Here is a 4,352-nt window from a genome sequence, read left to right as displayed (position 1 = left end):
TTGCTTGACTCCTCATTATTTAGGGTGGGAAGGCCCTCTTTGCATGAGAAAGGGGTCCTACCAGATGACAGATGCTGGACAGGGAGGCCGAACCTAGGGAGACAGGAAGCATAAGGGTCTCTTGCTCGCGCGCTCTCACACACACACACACACACACACACACACACACACTCCTCCTTTGCCCCCTCTAACAATTGGCAATCGCGGCAGAACCTCTCTTTAGGGTTTCCTTTCTTTGAGAGGTCCTGTGTTTCGTTTTAATTTGCAATACAGCGATTAATCTTGGCCCATTGGCCCGGGATGGGATCGAGAGTGGGTGGCTATCCACCAGGAACCGTGTCTCCATACCTGATGGCTGGGGAATACTGGACACAGTTTCCATGTGAAGCCATTTCTGAAGGGAGTGGGGGGTGGGAGGGGTAACCATACCCTCTTTCCCATTTTTATTCGGGTCTAAGGAAAATCCTGCTGTCAGGAGTCAGGGCAACGGACAATAGTGAGTCCGACCCTGACCATGTTCTGGAAGTCCCTGCGGATCAGCTAGTGACAGGACAAGAGTGCCGTCACGGGGAAGCGTCGGCCATATTGTTGGCAAGGCGTCTTCTTTTCTGAAGGTGGGCTGGCAGCCAATCACAGACAGTAGAGCAGGGAGGGCAACAGCCCGTAAGACCTACTCAGGACTGCTGTGAGGCACTCCACAGCCAGGGAGCTATCTTCATTGGTAGCCTCGGTACTGGCAACTTTTACCTTTTGGATTTTAAATACAGACCCTAAATATATATATAGAGAGAGAGAGCTGAGGGTAAGCAGTTCTTAGGTACAGCATGGATTGAGTTTCAGCATGAGAGGATGGGAGAGCAAGCACAATAAAAATTCAGTGGATCATGGCCTTGAGTTATCTGGGAAAGGTCGTAAAGCCTGGAAGCAGGGGTCCATATCTGGAGTGGACTCCCTAGAAACATTTAACACCTTGTGGAAGAGAGATTCCATTTGTAAGCCCCTCCTGAAAAAAAGTGAGCGGTGAAGTGCCCTTCTCTATGGACTAGCTGTGGTAAGTAAGGAGCTCCACCAGCAGGTCGCCTTACTAAAAAAGGAAAAAGACCAAGTCCAAGAGGGAAAACAACAGGCAGACCAATTAGCTCAGCAACAACTAACAGACCTGTTAGCAGAGAAGTCAAGAGGGACATCATTGACTCTCCAAATCTCCCAACTGGAGACCCAGATTAGGGAGATAAGTGAAAAATCCTCAGCTGCTGAGAAAGTAGCTGAAGTAAGGGCTTTAGAGTGACAAGAAGCCCAAGCTGTAATCAGACAGGTAATGAAAGAAGGGCATAAGCACAAAACCTCCCAAGTTAATCATGTGGAATGTCAGCACCACATTGGCAAGCTCCAGAAGGAGCTGCAGCTGGAAAAAGGAATAAAAAGAGCTACTTGTAGTGATCCCCTTGCTGCCTACCATGCAGAAGGGGAAGACACAGACACAGAGGTTGAGGATCTTCCTCCCAGATACAGCAGGGAGACTTCTAAACAGGCAACGCCTTCAGCCCCAGAGGAGTACATACAGGGGGCAGATGCCCACCAAAACCTCCCTCAGGCCCCTGTGGTAACATCAGTGACGCAGTATGAAGGTACCAATCACCCACCAACTGTAAAACGAGAAAGTAAAGCCTTAACCCCAGAACAAGCGTGGGGCTCTGGGTAAACAGTTTGGGAAGTGTGAGAAAGAGAATGTGTTAGACTGGTTAACAAAAGCTTCTGCAACACCTAATTGGACTCATGAGGATTTTGTTATCTTGTTAAGGGAATGTATGTCACCTGACGATTTTGCAAATGTTCCTTATGATGTGTTAACTAATGGGATAATGGTCAAGTTATTTCATATAGAGAACTCTATCGTATATTCTACCCTAATGAAAATGTGATTGGTCGGGCTTATGCTGAAAAACAAAGGAATGATGAAAGACCTGAGAAACATTTCCTCAAGAAAAAATTATTATTTTGTATGGCAGGTGTGGGAGTGGATATGGAGGTATTTGTCAGCTATGACACCCAGGAACTGCAGGAATTATACTTACAGGGATTGAACCCTGGTATAAGGCTGGCATTGGGCCATGTAAACACCCACCAGACTAACCTGAGATATCTGGAGGGGAGATTAAAAGAAATCTATGAATTGCAGCAAATGACCAATCCAAATGTAACAGTGAAAAAGCAAGTAGCCGCTTTAAATGGTAATAAAGAAAGAGAGAAATCCCAACAGTTTAAGAAGCAGGTGAACCAGGACAAATACATGTTTAGAGGTAGCTGTGAGGAGATGAAAATCATGAAAAGAGTGTTGGCATGGAGGCTAGCCAAATATGAGCTTGAAGATCTGCTGAGGAACTTTTTAAAAGACTAACCAAACATGAATCTAAGTAGCCAACCACGTCAGTGGTTGCTTCCTCAGCAGGAACTTCTTTGGAAAGCCCATACGGAGGGTGCCGGGATCCCCAAGGCACTGGCATGGTGGCACCCCGATTAATGATCGTGGGGGCGTCCCACTGTGAACATCTTAGTGAAAGGGGATTTCAGCTGCATAACACAGAGTCTTGGTGAATACTGGGGCCTCCACCAGCCTCCTCTGTATAAAAGGACATGACAAAAGGAACGTTCCAATTAAAGAGATTAGATCATTAGTCTCTTATAACGGGAAGGAGTGTCTAACTACTTTCACTGAGGAACTAACATGCATATTGGGACCTTTAAGATCAAAAGAATCATTTGGTCTGCAAAACCTAGATGATCAAGGAATAATGGGTATCGATTTATTAAGGAAATTTGGGGTGATCGTGGACTTACCACATAAGGCACTGTGCAAAGCCAAGGAAGGCGAAGCAGGCAATGTTATTCCAGCAGCGCACCGAGTAGCAGCCACCAAAGCACCCAAGGCTCTCTCCCTGCCTAAATGGGAAGAGGAAGTAATCCAAGTGGCTGGGAAACATCTAAAAGCCTTTGCGACTTCTAAATTGAGCTGTGAAAAAATAAAAGCGCTGGTTAAGATCAATGGACCTGACCCTAAGCCTGTAAGGCAATACAAGTTTTTAGCTGAGGCACAGATAGGAATTAAACCAACCATAGAGGCCTTAATGCAGCAAGGAGTGCTGATCACCTGCGATAGCCCATGTAACCCCCCCATATGGCCAGTGAGAAAATCAGATGGGAAATCCTGGCACCTTACAGTAGACTATCATGCCTTAAATAAGGTGACGCCAAGGATGGGACCTGTGGTGGCCAAATTTCCTGAGATCATGGCTCTAATAACAGCGAGAGTGTGTTGGTACTCCGTATTAGATCTGGAAAATGCCTTTTTCTCGATACCACTTGATCAATCATGTCAACATAAATTTGCATTTACCTATGATAATAGACAGATTACATTTACACGGGTATCACAAGGGCTGCATAATGCACCTAGCATTTGCCATCAACATGTGGCTGCAATGTGGAAAAACCTGAGGTACTCAGATTGTGTAATCAGCTACGTGGATGACGTGCTGATTGCAACCAAAAGCAAGGAAGACAACCTTAAGGCACTGGATGAGGTGCTGGAGGCCATTCAAACAACAGGCTTTCTAATAAATCCAGAGAAGGCACAACTGCTGAAGCAGGAAGTAAGTTATCTTGGAGTGCAGCTGGGTCCCACAGGAGAAGACCTGACCAGGCCCAAGTAGAACTAATCTCCAACCTTCCTTCCCCATCAGACATCAGCACATTACAATCATTCCTAGGCTTGGTAGGATTTTTGAGGGACTTCATCAAAGGTTTCAGTGAAAAAGCCAAACCCATCTACAACTTGCTAAGAAAGAACCAGGAATGGCGATGGGGAGCAGAAGAAAAAGAAGTGACTATGCTGCTTAAAAAGGCCTTAATGGAAGCACCTGCCTTAGCGTTTCCTGATCCTAGTAAACCATTCCACCTGCAAATTGCCAGCACTAAGTCAGCCATCAGTACAGTCCTGCTACAGCAACAAGGGACATCTGTGAAGCCGGTTGCCTACAGGTCTCTAATTCTGACACCAATAGAGTCACAGTTTACTGCCTGCGAGAGGGAAGTGCTATCCCTAGTTTGGGCAATGGCCCACTGGGAATACATAATAGGAATGTCACCTATCCTATTGAGGACCATCCACACCCCAGTGAGGTATGTGCTCTCTAGCCGAGCAAATTCAGGGAGAGTAAACCATCCCAGACTGGCGAACTGGATCCTTGCCCTTATCAATATGGACATCACCGTTGAAAAAACCAATACACCAGGCAAGATTCCTTTTTCACTTTGTGTGACAGTCCCAGATGATAATTCCATCACAGATCATG

This window comes from Lepidochelys olivacea (assembly GCF_965140295.1).
Source record: "Lepidochelys olivacea isolate rLepOli2 genome assembly, chromosome: 1".
NCBI classification, from domain to species: domain Eukaryota; kingdom Metazoa; phylum Chordata; order Testudines; family Cheloniidae; genus Lepidochelys; species Lepidochelys olivacea.
Note: the sequence above shows the minus strand (reverse complement) of the source record.